The sequence below is a fragment of the Lagopus leucura genome, unplaced genomic scaffold (genome assembly GCF_019238085.1).
Source record: "Lagopus leucura isolate 7727_CA_CO unplaced genomic scaffold, USGS_WTPT01 Super-Scaffold_100002, whole genome shotgun sequence".
NCBI lineage: Eukaryota > Metazoa > Chordata > Aves > Galliformes > Phasianidae > Lagopus > Lagopus leucura.
The window spans coordinates 6,693,618-6,720,883 of record NW_024962263.1 but is presented as its reverse complement, the minus strand read 5'-3'; the positions used below and the strand labels follow the sequence as shown (position 1 = coordinate 6,720,883).

General features: G+C 44.8%; 1 long non-coding RNA gene across 3 annotated transcripts in view; it reads left to right on the top strand.

Moving 5' to 3' along the window:
• LOC122178641 overlaps positions 1 to 25,051 on the top strand; it is a 121,002-nt gene extending 95,951 nt beyond the window's left edge. For 2 of the 3 annotated variants that reach the window (XR_006178406.1, XR_006178405.1), the window contains 3 exons: positions 19,567 to 19,631; positions 21,153 to 21,235; positions 24,726 to 25,051. This is a non-coding gene — a long non-coding RNA (uncharacterized LOC122178641). The remainder of the gene's footprint in view (positions 1 to 19,566; positions 19,632 to 21,152; positions 21,236 to 24,725) is intronic. The other variant, XR_006178407.1, reaches the window with a different exon arrangement.
• The last annotated feature ends 2,215 nt before the right edge of the window (positions 25,052 to 27,266 follow it).

Below are 27,266 nucleotides of genomic sequence, written 5' to 3'. Positions count from 1 at the left end.
CATCTCCCTGGACAAGCTATCGATCGGGTAAGTTGCTCTAAAGAAGCAGAAAGTTGTTCTTTGCAGTTTCATAGATGAGACGTGAGCCTGGTTGCTATTCCACAGCATGCTGGCTCTCCTCTCCCTCTTTGCACAGAGCATGCTAATGTCAGAAATGACTTGCTCCTTTCTATTTGAGATTTCCAGCCTGACACATCACAGGGGAAAAAAAGAGAAGGAAAAAGCACAACTTCTCAGATGGAGGAAACAGTCCTTTTCCTTGTAGGAGTCAAAAAAAGCAGTGCTTGCCCAGCTCTGCCGTTTCTATGTTGCTTTGAGTGCTAAAAATGTTGCACACGTGTTAGGTTGGGGCAGAGTTATTCAGGGACTGCATATTCATTCAGATTCAGGTAACCATTGACCAGAAGCAAGGTTAAGTTGAGCCTGTTTAAAAATTAACCCATTTGGAAAAAAAAAAAAAAAAAAAGAGAGAAAAAGAAAAAAGTTACATAACACTGCAATGCTCTTCAGGCAAGCAGAGCAGTCAGCTTTCTCGTGTTAAGTCATCTCCAATGGTGTGCGGGCTGTGCTTAAAGGCAACGCATCGCCAGCAGCTGCTATGCCTGAAAAGTTGTGCTGTTGCTTTCAACTGGTAATTCTTTGATGATCTTTCTGATCTTACAGCCTGGGAACAAGTATGTAAACTTATTTCTGCATTCATTTTCGTGAACACCATCTTTGAAAAATGTGTGTAGGTCTCTCTGAAAGTAATGCTTCCTATTTATTTCCATGGAAACTGCAACAGATGCAAAGAGCACAATGACACTATTTGGTAGAGCAAATTCTCAGCTACTGAACAGTGTTTTTCATTAGAATCATCACCATTAAGTGAGCATTTTTGCCAGAATGATGAACAAGAGCCTGCATGCTGCGCTTGTAAAAATTTGCAGCAGAGGAGGGACCCACTGTCCCTGTTGCCACTGCTGAAATACACCACCCATCAGCTCACTGTGCTCACATCCACTGTTTGGTTTCCATCAGCATTCAGCAAGCATCAGTGAATATCAACGGGTGCCATTTTTTCTGCGTGGAGGAATTCAGTGACACACCTTTGCTTCATCCACACTTCCATGTCAGATGCCATTCTGTCAGACTGTCCTGCTGCCATCTGTCACATCGCAGCAAAATGTGATGGAATAGTGGCAGAAAGGTTCAGCCTCAACTGCCACACCATGAACATCCAGCTTTGACACTGAGGGCCAACATAATAAAATAGGAGGCATCACTTTTAGAGCAGCCCTAGTACCTTTCAACGCACCCATTTCTAATTCTGTGCCCCGACGGAGATGAGCACAGGGCATGGAAAAATATGGGAAACTGCAGGTGTTTGGGGAGTGCTCTCGGTGAAGGTTCCATCTCCCTTTGAGCCTGGGATTTGTCCGTCAGTGCAGGGGAAGGTGAGGGGAGTGTGTTAGGGAGCAATACTCCACGGCCCGAGGAAAATTGAAACCCCGTAACTCAGAGTTAGCTGTGATTCCTGCTGTCGGGAGCACAGAGCCAAGTAAAGGTTAGATCTCTCCCATGTATTTTCATTCAGATTAATATTTAAGCCACGCTGGCGGTGCGTCCAGGAGAACAGTCGGTCCTTTTACAGCCACCAGCGGCGAGAGGCCGGGCTGCTGGAGCTCGCCCACCAGCTGTCTGAGCAGGGCGAGTGCCATGGTGCAGCTGGCCCCGCACCGTGCATTTCCACTGCTCTCCCACTCCCGTGCTCGCTCGCCGGCCGCAGCTCCCGCCTTCCTTGCGGTGCCTGCTGCTGACAGTGTATCTCTCCTCGACTGAGATTACTGCATGTGACCTACTTTGAAAATGGTGTGAACCAAGGTTCACAAATTATCTTGGAAGGATGCCACGAGGCTGGTGTACAAACATGCGCGGGCTGGGAGGCTGCTGTCAGAGCAGGACTGGCTGTCTCCGCGTCCTTCCAGATGCAGCACGCGTTCCTCCGCCGGCCCCGGCTTCACAATTCATCTTTGTGCTCTCGAGTGCGGCATATTGATTTCCTGGGCAGGCCGCGAGGTTAGAGAGCCTCTGGCCAATGAGCCCTCGGTGCCTTCTGGCTCTCAGAGCAGCTGAAGTAGTAACAGAGATGAATAAAGGTCTTTAGGTGGAGCTGTCAGCTGGAGCCTCGCAGCCGTAGTAGCTGTAGTAAAAGCAGCAGCAGTGGTATCAGAATACAAGTCACAAAGGAGAGAGAGCGGCGATACTTTATTTACACAGTTCATCTGTTTACTATAATCCGCTCGTTTGTAGTGTAATGTAAACTTGCAATTACCAAAGCTGCTTTCCATGCCAGACCAACGGTTTAACCTGCGTGTCATTCCAAAATGCTGATAGAGGAGAGAACGGAACTGCTGGGAGGATTGCAGCCTGAAAGCTGCACGCGTTTGATTTTCTCTTCTTTCCCTTCCTTATGTAAGCCCCGTGCCGCAGAGGAAAGTTTCCACAGGCTGAGAAGATCATCTGCAGTCTCAAATCCACTTGAACGATAAGGTGTTTTTTCCCCCAAGGCTAACATATTACATACGTACTCAGCGCAGGGCTGCCTGTTATCTGATAAGATAATTAGCATCAGACACTAGGAAAAGCACATGTACTTTTAAAAAGCAGCATTGCTGAAGGCTCACAGAGAGAGTAAAACAGCTTTTCCATGCAGAAGGCTTGCACTAGTCTTTGACTTTGGGTCAAGAAGTCCTTTATTAAATTAGCAATGCAAATGTGTTTTACTTTATTCATGTGGAATTTTAGCGTGTCGGACAGCCTCCCTCGCCAGCACTTTGGGGCTTTTTACAAATTTACTGTGGGCCAAAAGTTCCAGCTCTGCATATTTTTGCTTGTATTACCTTCTGCAAAAACATCTGTTCTACATGGCTCTCCACCTTGGCTGTGGTTCAATTTCCACCCGCTTCCATGAACTCCATTAAGAAACCCCAGTGTAAGCCTGCCTTTGCACCAGGACCAGCTCATGACTTGAACACAGACTCGAGGCTTCCAAATGCCCTCAGCCACCCCTCCTGAAGCACCTGGCTGTGGGGAGCAACTGCCACCTTGCAGAAGCCATACCTTCTCCTCCAGCCTAACTGGCAGGCACAAGTCCTCAAAGCCACACTGGAGTAGTTTAAAAATAGGGAAAGCTGAAACAAAGACTTTCATCAGCTGTAAAACTGAGACAACGCTGATGCTTACCCTGCCTGATATGGTGTTGGCCAGTTGCTGAACAGCTACAATGATTCAGGGTGGTCAAAGGGGAAGAAGGCAGGATATGAAACGAGAACTTGACATCTGACACTCATAAGTCCTGTTTGTGGAGCAGTTGGCCCACAGGCAGGAACTCTCTGAGCATGTCGGCTGCATCCTCTGCTGCAAACCCTGCTGGCCTGGCACTGTGGTAATACACAGCGTAACTGGGCTGATCCTGTGGCCTGGCACAGTCTTTCGTAAGTCTCAACTGGGAGTGATTGTTTTACTGAAACATGTTAATAGACAAATAGTTTGCCCGTGAGTCGTTAGTTCTCACGTAGAAGGCACCAAGTTGTTTTTGGTGGTGGTTGCTTTATAATAGCACAGGATATGTGGGGCTTCCTGGGGCATGTTGCACCTCCCCACCAAAAACGTGGGGGCAGGACTCTGAAAAGTGCCCGGTGTCCTTGTCATGTGCATAGTTCTGTGTGACCTTCTGAGGCAGCTGAGGAAAATTAAGCCAAAGTTATTGGTTTTGTGATGGGGCTGACAGCAAAGAATTGGAGTTCTGAGCCTTCCTGAACGGGACAGGGGTACCTGCATGCAGGTTATTGCAGATGGGAACATCATCTGCACAGGAAATGTTTCTCCTCAAGACATTTTTGCAATTACTTGCAACGGAAGGAACAGCCACCGATGCAGGGAGGTGGTGAATTCTTCCCATCCCTGATAAGTCCTCTTAGTCTGACACCCAACACGTCAGCTTCTCTAAGCTCTCAGCAGTAAGTAAACAGATTGCAAAGATGGACCATGGTTGGAGCAGTACAAAACCAGGCACGGGGGAGGACTAGAGCAGAACAGGAAGACGTCCCGCGAGTGCTGGTAGCAGAAATGTTGCCTGACAGAAATATGGACATCAAGTGGAACTTGCCAAATACTCTGGTGTTACCAAAAGAGCTTCATAAATGTCAGTTGATGCTAGTCACCTTGTCACATTGTGTGTGAGATGTCTCATTTCACAGCTTCTACTGAAACATCCCTGGCACTTAAGCTAAACTTGGAGAAGAAATGTGATGTAGTCTTCTAAATTTGATCAAATAGGTATGGAAACAGGGTATTTGGATCATAATGGAGGTTATGACCTCCTGCTTTGATTTGAGTCTTCCATCATTGGTTAATATGTGCTCTCATAAGATTCATTCATCCACCTGTCTTTTGAAGAGCAATCCTCTAACTTTACCACCCAAACCTTTAGTGTCCTCTGCTAATCGAGTTGACAAAACGTAATCTCTAACATCAGCTGTGAGGCAGCCAGTAACTTGATCACTGAGGTTTCAGGAAAGCACAGGGTACTGGAACTGTCCTTGTAACTTCAATCTGTGGGAAGTGGTAGTAGCTTAATGATATGTTCTCTTGGTATTCTGTACTGTTGATCATCAAATGTCGCTAACCTGTGTGAAGAAACTGTGCATATCAGTGGAAGCCCCGTGAAATCATTCTCATCTTCCTCTTAAAACAGAGCTACACAAGTCACAAGGAGTAGCTGTCTTCTTCTTTTCAAGTCCTCATTTCTGGAAGCTGACAAGGTTTCTACTATATGCAGATAAAACTGGCTGCTGGGGAGACCACGTGGTGAGCTGAAGAGCCTGCTCTTATACAGATGATATCTATGATTTCATATTCCTTACTGCAACCGTGGTAACTGCCATCCCAAGTCTTAGTGACTGTTTAAAGTTGGCACTGCACCGCAGAGCAAATGGCCCAAAAGGAACCAGGCAAGCCTAAGGTCTCAACTGTATGGATGTAGTTGTGCTAGCTTAAGACCAGTTTATTTGCAAGTATGAAATCAGATCCTCAGATGGTTTAAGCTTAAACCAAAACATGGTTTAACACTGAAATATGAAAATGCCCACTCTGTCTTTTATGTCAGCTCAGCTAAAAGGGAATTTAAATGGAAACTAATATTAAACGAACGTAAATTTTCCTAGTAGTTGAGACTTTGGTGATGACTGTAGACGACAGCAGACAAGAAATCTGTATTTCTGTAATTATTCCAAGTGCTGAGGGCTTCTGAAGCTTGTTACACTTTTGTGAACTTTTGGGCATCAGTACCTGCCCACAGAACAGGCACAGAAATAGGAAGGATCCATCTGTTCTGCAGGGACTGGGCTGCTGTCTGTACTCTCTTGCATGCAGTGCAGCTGCGATGGTACCTGTAAAATAATAACGGCATTTAAAATCATTTGCGTGGAGAATGGGAACAAATGGCAGCAATCTTTACCATGCTCGTTGCCATAGACTTGTTGTTTGTGAATGCAATATGTCTGTTGTTTATGAATGTCTCCCCATTTTCTTCTCTCTACTCCGCGTGGAAGCTGTGCTCCGTTGTGTGGAGTTCAGGGTAAGTTTCCATTTTTGATCCTGGAAGGCTTCCAAGGAAGTGGCCTTCACTGATTCTGAGGCTGGGCGTTCCTTTATGACCATGATCACATGCAAGTGCATTTCATAGAAGCAATGAAACTGTCAAGCTAGAGAAAGCAGCTTCTGGACACGCAGCTTTCCCAGAAGCTCTAAGTAGACTGAGGAAATGCCTTTCCGCAGTGAATAAGATGTCTGTAGACTCCGTCACTTTCAGAAAATGTCAAACTCCTGCTGGAAGTTATAGAAACACCCAAGTGCGTGTGAAACCCTATAGGACTAATCAAGCTCCTTCTCCTGTGGGGTGCTAAGGAAGGAAAAGTGGGCTAGATGATTGTTGCTATTTTTACTTGCTTGGGAGCTGCTAAGCAATTGTAATAACGGGTGTCATAAATCACCACTTCACAGTGAACTGAGTCCTTAGAGAAATACAGGATAGGTATTCTGAATGGCAGGCACTGCAGAGGAGGGGGCTCGCGCACTAAGATGGGAGACTGTATGGGTGAACCTAAATTTCTGCTCTCCCTGTTTGAATTGCTTTGCAGTACAAGCATAGCAGGAACCACATTTGCAGTCTGCAAGAGTTTGGTAAAGGCATTCACACCTGCTACCTGAAGGGGAGTTCAGCAAAAGAAATTCAGAAGTTTATTCAGTGTATTTTTTTTTCCTCTTGCTGTTCCCAAAAAAAGAAGCTCATTCATATGCACTTGACAGTGAGAGGTACATTTTCAGTGCAGCGCAAGGTGACTTACCCACATTATTCCTAGGATCGGTGGCAGGAATGCTGCAGCAAAATCCTCATGCCAAAGCATGTAAAGTAACTATGGATGAATCCCGTGGCCTGTGGCAATGGGAATCCTGGTCAATGAATTTTGTGCTGAGTGCTGAAACAAATAAAATCCATGCCACAAATCTCCTGTCTGCAGCACTGTGATTCTCTCTATTTTAGATTCTGTGCAGACTTCTTCCTGGTGCATTGCATTAATATTAAATTAACAACACACTACTCACATGGAACTTACATTCTAAAAAAAGCTCACATTATGCTGTAAGCCTTTTATTACAAAATAATAGCAGTCGTGAGGTTAAAGTTTGTTCATACAGTTTTCTATAGAACATCTGTACATTTTTTATGCGGGATAAAAGCTACGTTCCATGTGTAGCTTAGTCATATGAATATAGATAATGAGTAGTTTATTGAATTTCCTTTTAGATTTTACCATTCACTTACATTCATCTGAAGCCCTTCCATGCAAAACATACCAGATTTTTATAAGTGGTGCTTTCTTTTCAGAAACACTAATTTCTCTGTCAGTGTTCTGCAGGGAATGTGACCTGATATGAAAAGGACCTATTCCTCCAGGATTTAGCTTGTAGCTGGAGGCATAACTCAAAGATTATCTGAAGTGGATTGTAATCCACATTGGAGACAATAAAGAGAAATCGCTAGGTCCATATGGAGTGGGACCTTGAAAAGCTTTATGAGGACCACATTCACTGGAATTGTTACCCAGCATCCAAACCATGGGAGCCCACAAAAGCTTCAAAACCAAAATATTTCAGGGCTTTTGTGGCCTTCCATGATGCGGAAACTGGGCAGAATTTTTATTGAATCTGGCCCTAAATGAGCAAAAGAATTTTGTAATCAGTGTATGGTTGAACAGGAAGACAGAAAGATTCTTTTAATATTGGAGTGATATGGTGGGAATGTTTAGCCCTAGATACAGTGCTGGCTGCTGAGCTCAGGAGAAATTTCCCTGCAAGCAAAACTAGCTGGGAATACAGGAAACTAGTAATTAATCTGAAGGGAAAAACATTATCTATTTTAATCTTCTTTTTTTTTTTTTAAACTCTGTATACATAAGCCATACCTTACTTTTCAAATGCTGACCCTTTGTCTCACAAAAATGTTTTTAATGCTATAAACAGACTCCGTTGTTGAATGCTAATCCCTCTCTTGTTTTGTAGCAGCACTTTCAGTCATTGATAGGGAAGTCCTGGAAACAGAGCCAGAACTCCTTAATGCCATTCCAAACAGTAGGGACTATTAGAAAGCAATGTGTAGAAATTCTCAACTGATGGTATTTCAGCATCAAGCCTGGACCCTGGAACAGTTGCTTGCTGTATTGCCAAATGTCTTACAGATGAAAGCTTTGGTGTTATCGATATGAAACATGCAAATGGGTGACCATTGCATGATGATCTAGTTTCAGGAGGGACTGCATCAAATTATGCTGTGAACTTGGTATCACTCTCGTGCTCTCCTCTGAGTCTTGGGCCATGGACAGAGTTAGCGGGAGAGACATTGTGACTGCAATTGTGGTTTCTCAAATTGAAATTTTGTTGTTGTGTTTTAAATGCAGAGGTAGCATGAAAAAAAAAAAAGTGTCCAAAGAGTCATTAACCAACATCTCAGAGAGTTCTGCAGATCCAGATAACTGGATGGGTCTTATCTGGGGACCAGATGAGTAGATCTGAGCTCATTCCTTTAGCTTCAGAGTCTACCTGTAAGTGATGGTTTCACCCAGAGCAGTATATAAGCATTTCAATAAACAGGGCATGCACTGTGTAGCAAAATCAAAGCCATGCAGTAATAACTACCCTGCAGCTAAATGGATGCTTTTTCCACAAATGAATCCTTTGAGGGATGATGTAGTGTTTAGTCATTCATCTCCTTGTGACTTATTAAGACAATTAACAGGCAAAAAAGTGGTTATTTTGAGTGGCTTGGCTAAGGCTATACAGTGAAATTCAGGCAGAGTGAGTTTCTACCTCTGTTGGTAGCAGTGTGAAGTGGCCAGGGCTGCGGGTCTCCTCTTAGCTCCCCTTCTAACTAACTGTTTGACCTTGGAAAAATTCCCTGGCCGTCTTGGGTTTTATGAACTTGAGACATGAATTGGCTTTTCTAGAAGATTTGCAGGGTCTTGGGGCAAACCTGGGCCTAGCCTTAGGGTTCAACCTGATAGGTTTATAATTTGAGAGCTGTGTGCATGAGTTTTGAGGTTTTGACATGTAACCAGATGAAAACATAATGGTTCCAATTGAGTTTTGCTTTGAATTTTTGGGTTCAGCTGCACTCCTTGCTTAAAGGCAAGGCCTGAAGGTGGAGAAACTAACTGAAGAAAATAGCGGCTAGGGGCTTCTAGGGAAAAACCAGATAGTTTAACTCCTTCAGATTGAAAATGAAAGGCCTGGCTGTATGTTTGACAGTGGATTTTAAACAGTGCAACTGCCTGTTTCCTGTTCCAGGAGGAGAATGTAAGAGAGGCGGGTGTGTAATGCTGGACACCTGCAGGATGCTTTGGACAGAGGATCTCTACACACAAACCTGGAAACACTGTGAGCAATAATGAAGGTTTTTACTTTCTTTGCCTTTCTTCTATTTCTTCCTTCCTAGCTACCCTTCATCCAAACAGCGCAGTGCAAACAAAACCTGCAGTCAATTTAACTGCATCGTATCTCAAGACTTGCAGGACTGGTCTTTTAACTTCCCTACCAGATGGCAAAGAGATACCATGTTAGTCTGCATGCACTGCATGTCCTTTGTCGAGGTTGCTGTGTTTGGCTCCTACTTTTGGTGACAGAACAAGAGGAAATGGTTTCAAGCTCAAAGAGGATAGACGTAGGTTAGATATAAGGAAAAAATCTTTTACAGTGAGGGCGCTGAGGCGCTGGAACAGGTTGCCCAGTGATGTGGTGGATGTCCCTTCCCTGGAGACTTTCAAGGCAAGGCTGGATACCTGGGCACCCTGGTCTAACTGTGGTGTCCCCATTCATTGCAGGGGAGTTGGACTAGATGGCCATCAGAGATCCCTTCCAGCACCACGGATTCTATGATTCTATTTGCTAGATCCACGTGCCTCTTGCCTGGACATCAGCAATGCTTTTGATATACAAGTCGTCCAAGGATTGAAAAGGCCAGTGGAGCCTGAAATCATCTCTAGTTTGTCAATGGCTGAAACTTGTTTTTGTGCTCTAGCATTGTGGACACTCCAAACTATGCCTGCCCATGCAAGTAAGGCAGATAGCTAAGTAATACAAGTTCAGCAGAAGAGGTTTCTACAAATCATTGCTATACCATCAGGCAGGGGCATCAAGGCTGAATGAGTGCACTAGCTCTGGGCTGCATGACACTGATGACCAGTGCAGGACTCAGCAGCCCGTGTGGGCTGTGCCCCAACATGGCAATGACTGGGACTTACCCCGCTCCACAGCAGGCTGGAGAGAGCCTCAAGCCGGCCTGGCTCAGGTCTGAGGCATGGATGGGGTTTGCTGAGGCACCTGGGGCCCAGCAGGTCCTGGGGGAGCACCGGGCCAGGACCAGAGGGGAGCTGTGGAGGGCAGAGTCTGGCACCAGGCTGCCTAACTTCATTCTAAAGCACTAACTGTGATTTTTATGGGGAGAGTTTGCGTGCCAGAAGTACAGCTCTTTTTATTTAGTGAAATATCCTTTGGAAAACTGTAAAATCATGACAGGTTTTCATATTTATTTTACATTCAGCTCAGGATTATACACGATCAGCTTTAGGGCCTTGTAGGAGCCAAGAGAATATAAAGGTTGTCAGAAAATTGGAAGCTTTATACCAGGCTGTTCTGATTTAACTGGCAGACCATTTAAAGTTGCTGAGATGTGGGGAGAAGGAGAGCTTTTCAGAAATGTCAGACTACTAAGAAGGGTGCTGCTGCTTCTGGCTGGCACCCATTCTCCAAAGCACTGACCTTGGCACCGGCAGGAGAATGGCAGCAGCATCTTTCAGTTCTATTTTGTTGTTATTGTTCTGAAGTTTCCCCCTTTCTGAATAGATAAGTTTCCCCCGGAGATGTAGTAGCATCTGGGCTTTCTTGCAGCTGAGCTGAAAACCGCTTGATTCCCCGAAATGAAGTGACAGCTTTTAGTCTTCCACAGGAACGTGTGAATGTATTCAGGTTCATTTATAACACACAGAGAAGAAAATTGATATTAGAGGGGAAAAGATAAAAAGGAAAGAGAAAAAAAATCTTTGAGGGCTTCATCTGCCCGGGCTGGGAAGTGGTATAACAGTAGTAGAATGCATCCCCACACTTGAGTCCACGTGAGCAGAGTAGCAATGAGGTACACACGCACGCAGGCTGGGATCCTTGTCAACCAGTCAAATCCTTCCTTCATCCAGAGGTATTTTTCTCATTTCTAATAATAATTGCTGAAACTCGGGGCTAGTGCAACACACAAAGATAGCCTTTAATATACACAACGCGGATTACGTCGAACTGTGTCCAGTATACAATGACCACATTGTTTCCCTTCTTTTTTTCCACAAAAGTATAAAAGAGCATCATGCTACAGACAGCACATTTTAGTCTGAAGTGGAACTGGCAGAGGATTTCAATGGAAAGTTGATTTATTTCAAGGGATTATGGGAGTCCAGGGATAAAGCTGGCACCTGGCCACAGGGAGAGCCCTTGACCTAGAAGCAGGAACAGTTTTCAAAGCTGTGCATGTATATAACTGAGCAGAACGCTTTAATTTAGTGCAGAGCATAACCTGAATTCCTTCTCTGAGGGAAGATGAAAGAAACAGTTTTTACTTCTTAGTAGGACTTTAGAAGCTCTTTGCCTATTTTACATCTTATTCCTCAGCATTGCAGGAAGCGATCGCTTGTGACAAAAAGGCCACTTTCTTCCCTTTGTAACTGGGGAAGTAAATTGAGCTGCCACTCATAAAGCTGACTGGATACAGGATTAATTTGCTTTTCCTGATAGATGCAGCAAGTTAACAGGCCACTGCAGGTTACTCTCTGAATCAACATATGAAACATAATTTCATTGTCTTTCCTTCCCTCTTCCTCCAGGCCTTGAGCTGTAATTATAAAGACTTCAAATCTCCCTAGTGACATCAGCTGGTTAAAAAAATTTGGATCACAGGAGTAATGTAACCCAGAGTCGGCTTTCTGCAGCATTGTTCACAGTCCAGAGAAAGTCATTCTATACAAAACACTCTTCTGTAACTATGGTCTATTAATTTTAGTGGTAATTTTTAGGAAGCTTCACATTGGGACCCATCTAGTCCATCGCTTTGACAGGAGGTACAGAGCACTGCAGCAACAGAATTAGTCTTTAAAACGATATTTTGGAGCATTTCACAAAGACCTGTATTAAATCAAACATGCCATAATAATTACATTTGCTGAAACTTCCTAAGCAGTAACAGGCTTCCAGCTCAGCTGCCCTTGAAATCAATCATAAACTCCAGCCGCTTAATTAAGTGCTTTATTCTGCAGCTCCCAGTCCGGCCAAACGTCTGCAGGCATCTGCAGGTATCTGACCTGAATCAAGGACTCCAGGTTTGAGTCCTGTGTTTCCAGACAGCACGTCTGACTGATAGAGTAAAACTGCAAAATGCCAGATGGTTTCAACATATTACATAGCTCCCTGTATGGGCATCCACCAACAGCGTGTGCCTTCCTGTAAAATTTCACATGCTGAAGCAACTTCTTGCAGTGTGGAGACAGCATGGCATCTGAAAACAAGGATTTAATGGTACTGGTGCTGCTCAGCCTCCTGTCAACTTCTGGGCTGGGAAGAATTTTCAGCTGTTCTAAAATTAGAAGATAATGCAGTGCTGGCTAGAATAGGGCATAGTCTGGGCAGGCTTCTTCATTATCAGCTTCCTCATTGAACTTTAATCCCTGTTTTATGACCGTTCAGCTGTTTTGGGTTTCGCTTGCATCATGGGCACAGACTGCCAGCCCTGTTTGATTTGCATGGTGATTTTGCCACAGCATTCAAATGAGACTGATGAGTTCACCTCACCTGCTAGTCCCAGCAAACAGGGACTACGGGACCTTTCTGTCCCATGGTGTCCCTGGCTGAGAGCACAAGAGCTGCAGGGCAGCCAAGCGGAGGCTCTGCAAATCTGGATGGCTTAGGTGCCAGGCGGGGCTGCTTGGTGGTCTAGGAGGCAGGCAGTGGGCTCCTTTCACCATGTTACCTAAAACAGTCTCAACTTTGGTCTCCTAACAGGCTAGGTAATAGGCTCTGTGGGTTTCCTGATAACTCTCACTGAAGTTCCCTGGATCTGTAGAGAAATGGGAAAGAGCTGCTAGGCAGGTTGGTGTGGCTTGGATTAGTGCTGGCACTGGGGAAGACCAGAGGAATGCATTTTCTTTAAAGGGTAAAAAATTGTAAATATTATTTCTTTGTGTGCTGAAAGCCTTTTGTGGCCAGGTTACCAGAGATGCTCCATGCGGACAGCTGAGCCTGAACTCACATTCAGTTTGTGCTGTAACTCCCCTTCTTGGCATTGGTACCAGTGAATTTGTAATCAAATACATGGCAGCTGCACCAGTGGGCCGACAGGGTCACTTTTAATTCATGTCTGTGGTTCGGTGGGGAAAATATAATTATGGAACCCCTTGGGAAATGGCCGTCTTGATGTGGCCAGGCGTCTTACCCATAGCGAGTATTTATGCAGCATCTTTTTACTGACAGAAAAACAAAACAAACAAACAAAAACCAACAAAAAACAAGACAGAAGATTAGAAACACTTTGTTGCTTTTACACAGCAAGAAAACATGTAGCTGATTTTACTATGTTGCCCATAATCACTCCGTTCCCTATCTACTAATTATAGCAAAGAACAGCTGAACTCCAATGGCAGTAGTGTTAACCGAATGAAATTTTAGTTACTTCAGCTTCAGTGAATAATTTGTCTTCCTCAACTTGATTTACTAATATCTGAGTTGACAAGGCTCCCCATTCTGAGTATTCGTTTTATAGTTAGAGAGGGATTGTTTGTAATTTACAGTTTTAAGTGTGAGCGCCATTATTTTGCGCTGTCAAATGGCATCTGTTATCGTACATAGCTCATCGTATGTCAGTGCCACAAAAAACAAAGCAAACCAGCCATGGAAGCAGCCAGTTTTATGAGTACCCTGCAATGTTCAACAGTGTAAAGGCAACTATATTTTGAAAGGGCAGGGGGCTTGTACAGTGGGTGAGCCTGTGTTATGTGTGGCATTCATTCATACCAGCCACATGGTTCAGGTTCAATGCTGTGCTACCCAGGATGAGGTAAAATCCAGGGTGAGATTTATTGGTAGGCATGAGGTTGTCTCCATCACCAAGCTATCACTGCAGGCATCCCGAGGCTCTAACCACAGGCTTTCCAGGAGATACCTATGTATGTTCAGCCTCTGTAGTACAACTTTCAGGGAGACTGTAACTAGAAGATCTAAATAAGATATAACCATGTGGAGGCAAACCCCAGCAAAGCTGTCTTTGCCAGCACTGACAGGAGCAAGCCATTTCAAAGCATGCCGGAATGAATGTTGTTTACCTTGTGACAAAAAAAAAAAACCAACAACCCCAAACCGCTTCAATGAACCCAAGCAAGAAACCTGTCTTTTAGGGTTGGTTATGAATCTTTGTTTATTTTATGCTTGGTTATAAGTCCTCGTTTCATTTTGTTTGTTTGTTTACCTGCTGAGCACCGTAACACAGCAGTAAGAGAGGCTTCTCTTCACTCTCCTTTGCTGGAGAGGGCAGAGAGTCTCAGCAGTGCAGCTGCCACTGGGCAGTTCTGCTCTTGTTGGCCTAAATGGAACTGCATGAGGCTTTTCCAATTCTGGCAAGAGCACCTTTTTCCAGTCATGCTATAGCTTTGAACTCATAGCATTGTACTGTTGCTGTGATTATTCTTCTTTCTACAAAAACATCAGTTGCACCTTCACTGATCAAACCAAACCATACACTGACACATAGGAGCTTAACTGTGTTCTGCATGGGCTTCCCATGCAGCTAAAACTGTAGCCTAGCAAGCCTTGACAGAGCATTTTTTTCCAGAGTTAAGCTGATTGTCTACAGCTGTAATAGTAGCTCATGCTTATCTCAGCTGAGGCTGTGGATTCTCATCACTGTGAAAAATCAGGCCTTATGTTACCTGTTAAAGACCACACAGCTCGTCGGTGATGTGCGCTGTACTTTTTCCAGCTATTCATGGGCTCGCAGACGTAGAAGGTTTAGAAGAACATGAAGAAACATCTTTAAATGTCATAAAGTTTAAACAACAAAGGCTTGTGCATTGCTGGTTACATCAAGCGTTTATTGTTCCATTCTACTTCGCATTTCCTTTGATCTATTTTTAAGTCATTGCAAACTTTGTTAAAACCTACATTCCTCAATCTCTCCCTAGAAGGGTCCTTTTGACTTGGACTCACGTTTTGAGCTAGCAGCCTATTGCTTTTGTATCACTAAAATGCCAAGATTTTAATGGAATGCTTTATTAAGTTTCCAAATGCTTTTGGCCAGTAACAAGAAAAGTTCAGCTCAGTAGTTTTAATCTCAGAAACATCAAATCTGTATTCTCTGCATGCGTGAAGAGCCACGCACCTCTTAAGAAGATTAAAGCTATAAATTCTAACATTACAGGGGCCAATGCTCTCACAGTCCAGATCAGGCCAGGTTATTTTATGCAAGTTATTCCACACGTGAATATCCAGGACTATTGATAGCCTTTGGGTTTGCCCAGCCTTTTTTTCCCCTTGTTCTCAGGTATGCCATTTGAAGAAGGCGAATGCATTGCTTTTCCTTCTGTGCTACCTCTCTGCTTTGTTTTAATGCTAAGTGACAAATTATATCATTTTCATTATCAGCGCAGCTCGGAAAGCCATCTGTTACTCAAAGACATCAGGATCAGCAGTCAGCCACCTCAAAATAAGCAGCTGTAAATCTGGAGTGCCTATACTTTCTAAATGGAGAGAGGCTTTTACATTAATCTCCTGGACTTGCTGAGTAGCTGATACTGTGCCCAAACGCAAGTAAACTCGATTAGTAAAAATAGACATGATGTGGCAGTTCAATACACGGCATTTAAGCGTGTGTCCTACAGACTACAAGTGTGCAGATCAGGTCCCAGAGAATGAGTTTCATACGTGTGATTCAGTTATTTTTGTGACTGCCAAATAGCTTGTGAAAAATGATGGAGAAGTTTTATTTCCAGCGAGGCAGTGGTGCTGCCACTGACAGGTGTCAGTGTGGGGATGCTCAGCTGACTGCTGCTGGGACTGTGAGTGTTCAGCCTCACTGAATAAACAGTATTTTCAGCAGACGGTTGAGAGCCGGTATGCAAACCAGCTTCAGCATCCACATGTTGTACATATGGAGCATTACAAGGAATGAATGCTTCTAAGCAGATGAGAAACATTTGCAACAAGCAGACACTTCTGGGAGCTTTGTTCTATGTAGCAGAGCAAGCCTGGATTGACAAATTTGCAGCTTAAGCCTTATGGGAAAGTCTGCCTCTTTACCCCGCTAGCAGCGTGGCAGGCTACACCTCTTTTTCATGGCGAGCTGATCAAAGGGAAGTTATTCAAGTGCAAGTTGTGTGTATGGCGGCGCTGGGCTGAGCAGCAGCAGTGAGGCTGGGGCGTGGTGTGCTTGACCTTCAGGGCCTTTGTCTTCAGCTCCGTTCCCTTCCTGCGTCGGCCCGGTTTCAGGCAGGAGCGCGATGCAGAGAGGCCCTGTTTGTTTTCTGTGCATGCTATGATAGGCTGCTGTTGTGTCAGGACGTGCGGCGCGCAGGATAAAGCACCCTGCTTATTATAGCCTCGTTAAAAGGCCCGTCAGTATTTCCATTTCAAATTCCTATTTTCAGGGGTAGTTTACTACTGAGCTGTAACAAATTGCAGGCAGGAAACTTGGCAGTCGCATTCCCAGCCTAAGAGCAAATTCTTTTACCGGCTTTAAATAAATAAATTAATTAATATTAATGGCATGCGCTCCCTGCGTGCAGAATAGAGGAGGTTTTATTATTATTTGGTTTTGTCTTATCCTCGAAACAAAAGCTGAAGACGAAGGGGAGTATTTACATTCCAAATGTCCCCGACCAGGAGTGCAGGAAGGGCCCAGGAGCAGTGCCACTGGGTGGTGGAGGCTGTCAGTGGGTGGGCACTGCTGGCAAATGGGCTCATCCTCCAGACAGAAATACCAGTATGGAAGGGACATTAATCAATGCTAACCAGAGATAAGGAGCCTAGGAGAGCAGAAGAAAGCATCATACATCACAAGTAGTTACACCGCCGACAAGCTACAGCTTGATAACCACGATGGGAGAGAGGGAAATTCCTTGAGGTTAGTTTAAAAAGGAACAAAAATCAAAACAAAGCAAAATAGCAACACCGCACAGTCGGAAGGGTTTGAAGGGGAATAACTAATAGCCAAAACATTCCCCTGGTAAATGTATTTTTGGTAGACTGTAGCGGTCCTGACTTTTATTATGCAGCCGGGGTTTTAAGTCCTGAAATAAGGAAAAAACAATTTTATTTTTTTTTTGTCTGTTATCCAGACAGCAGAGATTTCAAGCTGGTAAATGCTCCCAGCTTACCTTTCTTTCCACTGAAGGTTAGAGCGCTATAAGGAGTCTGGGAACTGTTGACCATAAACTATCTGAATCCAATATGCCATTCAAGGAAAGTACAGCCACAGGAATAGCAGACTGAGAGAAAACAGTGTGCAGGATCTTAAGAAACCCACTGAAAATCTTGTCTAGTAAAAAGCATTAAAAATGCTAACATTTAGGAAGATGGGAGAATCCTAAGAATCATAGAATCACAAGGTTGGAAATGACCTGCCAGATCATCTGGTCCTACCGTCCTCCCATTCCCATTGGTACCACAAGCCACTATACCATTTCTTGTAGCTCCTCATCCAGACAAGAAGAAACAAGACAGTCAACAAGAAACCAGAGTAAGTAACATTTCTTCAAAGAACAAATAAAAGGGGCTAGGTTGCTGTTCTTGGAATTTCTTTTGTTTTGCTTTCGGGAAATTTTAATTTCATATGTTAAAATAAGAAAATGTTGTCATTTCTCCCTTGGGAAGATCTGCCTTTTTGCCCCACTGACCATATGTTATTTCTGAACAATCAGCTGGTGTTAAAAATCCAGTTGTTTCTTGAGAGAGAGTTATGTGTGATATGTGATATGTGTGTCTAACAGTGGAGTGTTTGAGAGCATCGTTCACTGTAGGCACACAACCTGTGTCAATTGCCTGGGGAGGAAGCTTGGCCTCATCTAACTGCTGTGAGCATCTAGTTAAAACAGGAAAGGGGCATCGATCCTCATTTAGAGATCTGAGGGATTACTAGAATATAAACAGTGATCTTAGGAAATCACAGAAAAAGTAACTTCAATACAAAGGCTTTTATTTCAACGACAGAAATCATGCATGTATTGTGATCTCACTGGAGGGACCTTAAGTGTGTGCAAGGTTGAGATAAATACGTCCCGGTTCAGATAACAGCTTTTGGAGGCCAGTCATGACTCTTGTACAAACGGAGCCTTTCAGGACTCTCGGGAAGCCCGCAGGCTCTCCCCCTGCAGTCTTCAGGATGATCGCTCCAGGCAGCTCCGAGGAACCGATCAGCTTGGCAGAGACTCAGGCTGAGCTGAAAGCTTCTGGGAGCATTCCTGGGAACCTCTGATACTGTGTAGAGACTCTAGTGAGAGACAACACAGGGGCTGGGATGCTTGCCCAGATTCTAAACTGTGCAGGAATTTCTTTACAGCTGATAAGTGGTGCTCAGGACCCTGCGAAGAATATATGCTCTGTGAAAATAAACCAGGTCTCAGAGGTATCTCTGGGGTGTACATGAGTGCATGCTACTCTGCAGTGGGGAGCTCTGTCTCCACTGCCCCCTCCTGCCACATGTCTTGTCTGTGTGAATTACTGAAGGACTGCTAGCTGTTTCCCACCCTCCCTACTCATGTCCCCATCCCTCTTTATGATTTTAACCAGCAGAGGGAAACAGAGGGGTTCAAAAATTAGAGGGCTCAGGTATAATAAACAACGAAGGCTCTGCTGAGTTTGTATCCTCCTACATAAGCATAAAAAGAGCTGGAGCCATAAAGCAGCAAGGGAGATAACACCTAGCAAATATGACTTCAGTTTGCAAGATTATAGCAGCGTATTAAGAAAATAAATCCAAAAACTAATAATGCATTAAATTAAATTAAAAAGTTAAATTATTAAATTAAAAAATCATAATGTATAAAAAGACCACAGGTGTTGGTGGGGGGAGGGGGGTGGTAGTTTTATGTGCAACTCTCATGTTTGATTCCTGGCATAGCATTACTGCTGGGAAGGGACAGCTAAAAGGAGCAGTGCTCATAGAACAGCAGCAAAAGCACTGTGGGGTGGCAGAAGTGGTCAAAGCTGGCCATCTCTCTGGGCTAATTTATATTGCATTTACCGGCACGCAAAGGGTGTTCATCCTTGCAGTTACTGCAGAGTAGCGAGTGTCCTGTAAAGCCACACCCTTGATTGCCTCACCATAACTTGTTCTCGAAGGCATACCCTCAAGCACGTAGTAAACTTTAAGTATGTGATTCAGAATCATTACAACAACAGGACAAGTTGTACACCTTAAAGCTGACACCACGTTTATACATCTCAGCTGACGATGGGCCAAACAAGGGAGAGAAACGACTTAATTTTTTCTGTCCTAACAAACGGGATTTATCGTGGAAAGAAAGGGGAGAGACAGATTAGGTGGCATGAAAAGCACTGGGTAATCCAACTTTTGTAGCGTTTCAGACTTCTCAGACCTGAGCTGCATGTCAGCATGTGAAATAATCCCCTGAGGTTGCTGGGAGATGTCCTATCGCTTCAGATTTTTAACACCAGAGTAGGTTGGTTGACAGGGATAGTTTGTGAAATGGAAAGGGTTTCAGTCAGCCTGTGTTGCTCAACAAGTATGAAAAAAATGTAGATAGTATCCTGGTTTTATTTTTGTTTATACTGATGCTGTTTTCTTTTGTCCTTGATATGTGGAATTGTTGATTTTCTGAGTCCTTGGCTAAGCTTTTGGAAAAGGGGATAATGATGCTTGTAGTCCACTGTGTCATCGCTGTTCTGCAAGATAACAGGTTAATTTTTATGGTCCCTATTTGACAGGCAGAAGAACAGAGGCAATGAAGGTGTGACAAAACTAAGACTGAGATGGAGAAAGACAAAACCAGGTTGGAGTTGTGTCACACGCAATGAAGTCTTCAATAAAGTGGTTTGTGTAACAACAGCACAGACTAGGCCTTCCAGCTTGGAAGAAGTACAACTAAAGGGAAGTAAGAGAGATGTCTGGGTAGCCTGGAGAGTGTGGGTAAAGACTGGCCACTCTGACTCAGTGCAAGAACCAGGAGCGTTGAATATAGCAGAAACAAACCCGTGCAATGCAACATAGTATGATGTGGATGCATCAGGTTTACATGAGCTCATGGGGAGACCGCACAAGTCTTGAAAGATAAATTTGTCAAGGTTTAGGCAGAAACCACATCCCGCTTGAGATGTCTGTGAGCTGAAAATAGCAGAAGGCTGGGGAATATGTAGAAGAAGTAGTATGTGGCTGCACCTGCCTGCTAAAGCATCTGCTTATGACCACTATTGTCTTATGGCCACTGTATGGCCATTATGTCCTTTTGCACAAAGAAAATGAGGATATGAGCTGTAATAAATCTATAGCGAGGAACCATTTAAGAACTAGTATCTCTTGCATGGGAATGGCTTGTGATGAGATGTATGGGAACTGCTGAGTCACGGCCTGAACCTCTGATTGACCACCTGAGGCGAGCACTGAGTCAGCCAGAGGAGCACAGGTGAAGGCAATTCAGCTGTGTGCTGGAAGGGGGGGAGCCTGGCTGCACCTCTCCTAGATCTATTTAAGAGCTGGCTGCCAGTGGGGAAGGATCTCTGCTGGAGATCTGCTCTGCTGGAGTTTTGTGGGTGAGCCCAGGATACAGGTAAACCTTCTATCTATTTTCTTTTTGTTATCATAATGTGCTTTGCCAAGCTCTATTGTTTGTTTTGTAACTATAGCATCTTAATATTCATTGATTATACAGATGGCCCTGTCCCCAGGTGCTCAGCCCACTCTTTTGGCTATTCTTGACCCCAGGGCAGAACAATCCCGATGGTAGGAAGGACAAACACAAGGGCTTGGGTTTTATTATTATGGGAGAAGCCTCATGGCAAAAGACACGTATGCTGGGAGAAGGCTGAAGGTGTGCTTTGAGCAGATGTTCCTGATGTACTGGGATGCCTAGCAAAATTCCTGTTTTTGCACTGCTGTGTTTTTTTCTTGTAATTGCTATGTGCTAATAGAACTCCAGAGCTTTGAATAGTGTCTATCGTTATGTTATATACAAATAAATAAGTGATATCATCTGAGGACAACATGAGAGCAGATGCAAGTTACGAAGACAGGTGGAAATGGAAACTCTCCATTGGAATAAGTAGGCAGAGAAAGAGAGAGACATGATAAATCACTTTATCCAAGATGGAAACAATTATTATAGGAAGGCCTCTGCTGAAGGGTAAGAAAGAACATGAGACCCAGAACCAGGAAGATCTCTGAGGTGCTGCCTTCATATAGTAAGAAGTCAAAGCAATGCAGGTTTAGTTTTGAACAAATCTACATATGCTGAAATAGTTCTAATTTAACCACTGATGACTTGTTAATTTTCTCAGGACATATTTTTAAATTTCAGAGTTTGGGAGCTCCTTAGTTCCTGCCACCCAGCAGCAGAAACTAGAAAAACACCACTTCAACTAACTTGTAATTGGATACAAGGTAAATGTTTACTGTGCTTACCTACCTTGTTAGGCCAAGGCTTGCAGGCTGAGGACTTCCTACCCTGCAAGCAATTGACTGTTCTGCCATGTCTGCAGTCCTTCTCTGCCTGAAAACTTTTCTATTGATAGTGACTATGGATTAAGTCTTAGAGGGTACTGCAATTGCTTCATCCCTTATTCACCCTGCTTAAATTTTTGTTTGATGTTTATGCACTAGGTCTTCATTAATGTGCTTAAAGTGGCTGCAGATTTGTGGCACACAATACCTTTTGAAAACAACAACAACAAAATATAACACATTCTCTTCTGGGTACAAGATACGTATATTTCAGGGCTATTGTTGACTGTGCTTTAGGTTACTGATGTTAGTTACTGACTTTCCTCTCACATTACTGTGAATAGATAGGTGCAAAGTAACTCTAGTCTTGGACATAAAGCAACTTAAACTTTTTCTTGAAACCAAGGCAGGAGCCCAGATCTGCCAGTGTTGTCTGAATTTTGTAAACTTCAGTTCTGAATATGCATGAAAGCTTTGGGACCAAGGCCCTCGTGTGTCCTACTTTGTGGAGGGGTAGAGACAATGTGGGGAGAAAATAGCTGCTATTCTTATGGTGTACTTTTCTCAACAAAAGATGTCATAAAGATTTTTAGCATGTGGACAGAGTGTGAAGCCTTGGCAGCAGGATTAAGCATATTGCTTCTGCAAGTCTGTTAGGTTGCTGATCCAGGTAGGATGGATTTCTTCAATAGACCAGGAAAGCTCACTTGTGGCTGTTGAAGTACTGAGTTGTCAAAAATCTGTCCTTTCAATTCCTGGGCCTGTTCAAACAGGTAAATAGCCCATTGAAGCCCCTTCTCCTCCCATGAACACTTGCACCACTTACCAAAACATGAATAGTATTGATGAGTGAGACTGTAACAGGCTTTAGAAACCTCACTGCCTTATATCGAGGAAGAACACTTTAAGAAAGGACAAGAGTTATTTCCCAATCCAAAGTGTTTACATGATAGATGCTAATCTAATCTATCTAGACCATAATGCCCATAACAGAGGGGAAAAAAAACTGGCAAAGGAACTCCCAGATAAGTCTCTGTACCAGGTATGGTTTAAAGGGACAACTCAAGTGGATTCTGACTGCTCCCTGCCAGAAGCAGAGAGCCCTCTCCGAGAAAGTGGCCAGTGAATTGTCCTTACAACTTTGCCTTCCTTTTGGTTGAATGTTAATCCTCATTAACAGCGCTGCCTTGACGGTCCTGGAAGCCAAGAATTTTCCATGCGATGGAGCCTTCGCTCTGTTCCCTGCTGGTGGACTTTGACCCCAATATGAAGAGATCACTTCTAGGAAGGAGACAGCAGCTGAGGTTCTGCTCACACCACCTGCAGGGTTAAGGGCAGTGTCAGAAGAGTTTTATGGAGACCACGATGTGGACAGAGACCTCTGACATCTGGACTCTGTAGGCTGCAAAGCACCTAACAACCTATTGAGGTTATTACTGGGGACTGGAGCACCTCCCCTATGAGGACAGGCTGAGGGAGCTGGGCTTGTTCAGCCTGGAGAAAAGAAGGCCTCATTTCAGTACCTAAAGGGAGCCTAAAAACGGGAGGGGAATCAAGTCTTTGAAAGGATTGACAGCCACAGGACAAGGGGAAGTGGTTTTAAGTTGAGGGAGGAGAGATTTAGGTTGGATGTCAGGGGGGAATTCTTTACAGAGAGAGTGGTGAGGTGCTGGAACAGAGAGGTTGTGGATGCTCTGTCCCGGAGGATGAAGGCCGGGTTGGATGGGTCCTGTGCAGTCTGGTCTGGTATTAAATGGGGAGGTTGGTGGCCCTGCATGTGGCAGGGGGTTGGAGATTCATGATCCTTGAGGTCCCTTCCAACCCTGTGATTCTGTGATCCTGTGATTACTCGAGTGTGCCTAGACCAATTGAGTGCTTCTAGAGAAGCACTTAGCATTTTTATTTTCCACTGGTCACTGCTGGAACAGCATTTAGGGCTAGGTTTGGCTGTGGTCCATCCCAGAGCCACTACTGGTAGCTTAGCTGCTTTTACTTGTGCCTTAATGACATACAACTAACTGACAACATATTCAGGAGATGAAATCTGTCTCAATTTTAAGACTTCAGAGGAGTCATCAGGCTTTGTTACCTTGATGAATTGCTTTCTCTATTTAAAAAACAAAACCAAACAAAAAAGCATCTTGTGTCACGTCTTCATTGAATGAGGTATTTTCATTTTAAAGCCATTGAAGCTGTTGTTGTTTTAAAGGAGAACTTGACTGCTTCTTTATAAAAAAACAAGGCAATGATGAGGTATGCATTTTTTACCTTGATATTGCATTATCTATCTGATAAGATATGACAAAAATGTTTTGTTCAGTGACCCTGCAGCCCATACACGGGTGCAGTAAAGAAATCAATGACAGCCTTTCCTTTGAATTCACTTGCAAAGGACTTCAGCATTTTAGACCATAGAGTTTTCTCTTTGTGTGGAAGTGTAGTACTACATACTTGCTTAGTCTTCATGAATACTTGGCTCTGGCTTCACTAACTGTTAATTTGTCTGAGATAATTGTGGCTTTAAAGAGACAGCATTGGTTCTCCACTCCCATTTCCTTCCATCTGAAAACAATCCCAGCTAAGAGTTCTGGAGACCATCATCAACCTCCCTGTTCTGACAGGGATGCACTCATTTCTAGGCGAATACACGAAAAATGAAGATGTTAGTCATGCGTTATTGTGCTCACACAAGAGGCACTTCAAGTTAAAGAATACATTCTAAATATGTTATTGTTCGGGTCGTGTACATGTTTAACTTCCCAGAGGAAAGCATACCTTAATTAGCCAGCTGTAATCCAAATTACAGTTTCTCATTCGTTAAAGCTGTTAAAATACCTTAAATCAGCTGCCTATGTCTGAAATAACAATGAAAATAACTGCATTTGCAAAAATTATCTGAATGCAAGCAGGCTATAAATAGAGAGGAGGTGGATTGGACAGTCTGCAGATCCTGAGTTGGAATAAAAACATCATACTTAAGCCAAAAACATGACAACCAATATTTTCTGTTATAAAAACATTTGAGATTAATTTAGTTTTTTTATGAAAGCTGTCTGAGATTGAAATCAAGAGCGAAGTTCTCTGTTTATTTATGAGCCAGCACTGATACCTGAAGCATAAAGCAAGGCACCTTCAGAGCAATGCCAGCAAACTTTTGACTATATTGGGAAATCCTTCTTGCCATGGGATAACACTTGTCATCTGAGCAGACTGTATGACAGGTCTGTGAGGTGGATTACTACTGTCCACTAGAGGCTGTAATGAGACCAACAATGTCGTTTTATGACAAATTGAAGTCCTAGACTGTAATGATTGATAATTGTAAAATCACTGTTCGCATGCAGTGTGTCGTCAATCACTGGATTTCCCTGAATGTGGATGTTGAAAATATTCCAACTTATGTTACCTCTTATTTTCCAATTTTTTACAGGTACTAATTACATAAAGCATGCGCGTTGATGGCACGACATCAGTGCACTGAAAGACAGTTTCTCCTAGACAACGTGCCTCCTGCACGTCAAACTGATGACTGTCTTTTGGTCAAGAACGTGTTCAAGTGGCAGTCTGACCAGTTTCAGCATGTTACTGGCAGGAGGCACTGCTCGAATGGGTTCCTGTGTCCGACTCACACTGTGATGTTGGAGCCCTGATCTGCACGTACTGCACTGCCACAGTGCCTGTCTCCGTTCTTGATGTCAGAACTGTCCTGGTCTGCAACTGTGTCTATTTTCTGAAGTAAATGACTTTCACCTCTGGCATAGTTCTGCGCGTCTGGGTCAATAGACTGCAGTGCCTTGATAGACAGTGAGGGACCTTTGTCCTGGCCATGGCAGCACATGAGATCTTGCTCAGGTGCTGCTTCCCACCCTTGGTGCCCCCACCATGCTCGCTGTTGGGGGAATGCTTTGAGCCCTGCCACAGGCCCTCAAAAGATACTGCAGAGGCATAATGGCATCTTGTGATGTGGAAGCGCATCCTGTGCACCGGGCAATGCCAGCAAAGGCACTGTCCCCTTATCTCTGTTATGTAACCACTGTCAAAATGAAGGTGAGTTTGTGAACCCAATGTGGTTGCCGGCAGTTATGGCACTTCCCCAGGACATGGGCAGAGGCTGCCTTGCTGAGAAAAAATACTGCTTTGGTTTACAACTGACATGCTCTTCCAACTTTGAAGCAGAAACATGGACAAAGATTTAAAAGCCAGAGGCTGGTTCATGGCAAAAAGTGTGGGTCCTGCGGCAAACACCATGGCCACAGGCTGGAGGAACACAAGCCTCTTACATGAGCCTGCCGCAGAAGGGAAAGTTGCCCAAAACTTGCTTCAGCATGAATGTGGCTTCTCTTCCACAGCGTGTGCCGCACCTCTTGGCAAGGTGGAGGTTTGAGAGGGAAAGATTCCTTTCTCCTGAGGTAACAGCAGTACAACTGGAATAAAGAAGGTGGCAGGAGGAAGAATGCTGCGTCTGCAGAACAGAATGCAAAGGATGGGGTAGCAGCTTCTGTGGGGCCTTCGCTTGATTTCCAGCTATCTCCAGCCTCTGCCTCTCTCCCATGGTTCCTTTCATTAAATCAATGAACCTTGCATTAGCTGGGTGAGGATATTTTTGCTGTCTGCCACATGGCCATAGATGCACCATCTCGTTGCTGAGTGGCACATTTGTCCAGACATCCGGGCCTGCTGCTGTCCCCAGAGTGCTCTGAAACAGGCAGTCGCTTTGGGTTATGTAGTGAACCTGATCTGGAGAGGTAGAAGTTGCATTGTTAAAATATCCTTATGCTCATAAAGCCGGTCTATATGACAGCACCAGCTCTCAGTCAAGAGCTGTGCAGATTAGCACATTCTCAAGGAAGTACGGAGGATGAGTACAGTCATTCATAGAAGGGACTGCTTTGCTGAGCTGCATACTGACAGAGCCCTAGGGTCTTTCGCATCCATGCTAATTCTAGTTCCAATGCTAAAACACGGTGTTACTACCTGTGGACACACATGTACACATCGGCACTAGAGACATCTGCTTGGAGCTCACAGCTGTACTGGGGGCGGATTGAAAGATGCTCAGCCAACAGCCTGCTCTGGACAGCCACAGCATAGGGAGCACGCAGGGTGCTCTCAGAACCCTTCTGGGGTGAGACCCAGGGTTGGGGGCTTATGCAGCATTTTGTGCGGTGACCCTGATGCCGAAGCAGAGCGAGCCGTTCCCTGTGCAGCAGTCGGGTTGCCAGCAAGCAGAGCAGACGCTGTCCTGTGGCTGTGTTCCTCCCATTCATTTATTCTGGGAGAGGCGGGCAGTGGTCTGCGCGCAGCCGGGAGAGACGAGCGAGGATCCTGCCGGAGCGTGTGCGAGGAGCGCAGCGGGAGCGAGTACCCAAACATGCGTGGTGCAGCCCTGCCTGCCTCGTAGTGCGGCGACGGAATGAGTCAGAGCCTCTTTGGTCTGAATGAAGTGGAAGGTACTCTCTACAAAGCGACTCGAGCATACGCCAAGGATCCGGAAAAATAAAACTAATTCAGAAAACGGGAGTGGGATGCGGGCTCCTGTTGTACAAAGCTTCACAGCTCTCCACGGCAAAACGCAATATGGCATCTTAAATAAAATCACCCTCCCCTGACTCTCACGGCGCTGCCTCCGAGCCGTCCCCGGCTCCCTAGCGCGCGTTTATTTCCTCCCTTAGCGACAGCCCGGCCTCGGCCGGCGCTCCCGCATCCCGCACGGCCGCCCCGCTCTCCTCTCCCCGCTCGGCAGCGCGCCGCTCCCGGTGCCCGCCGGTGCGGCTATCGGCGCAGCGGGCGTCGGGGCGAGGAGCGGCCGGGCGGGGGGAGCCCAGAGGTGGGGAGGAAGGCGACTCGGCCCCAGGCGGCCCCCAAAGGGTTAAGGCCGCCGGCCCCGGCGGTGCTGCGCGTATGCAATAATCTGTGTGGCTCTCTTGGCCGCCTGCCAGAGTGCTGCCTTGCCTCCTCCTCCTCCTCCTCC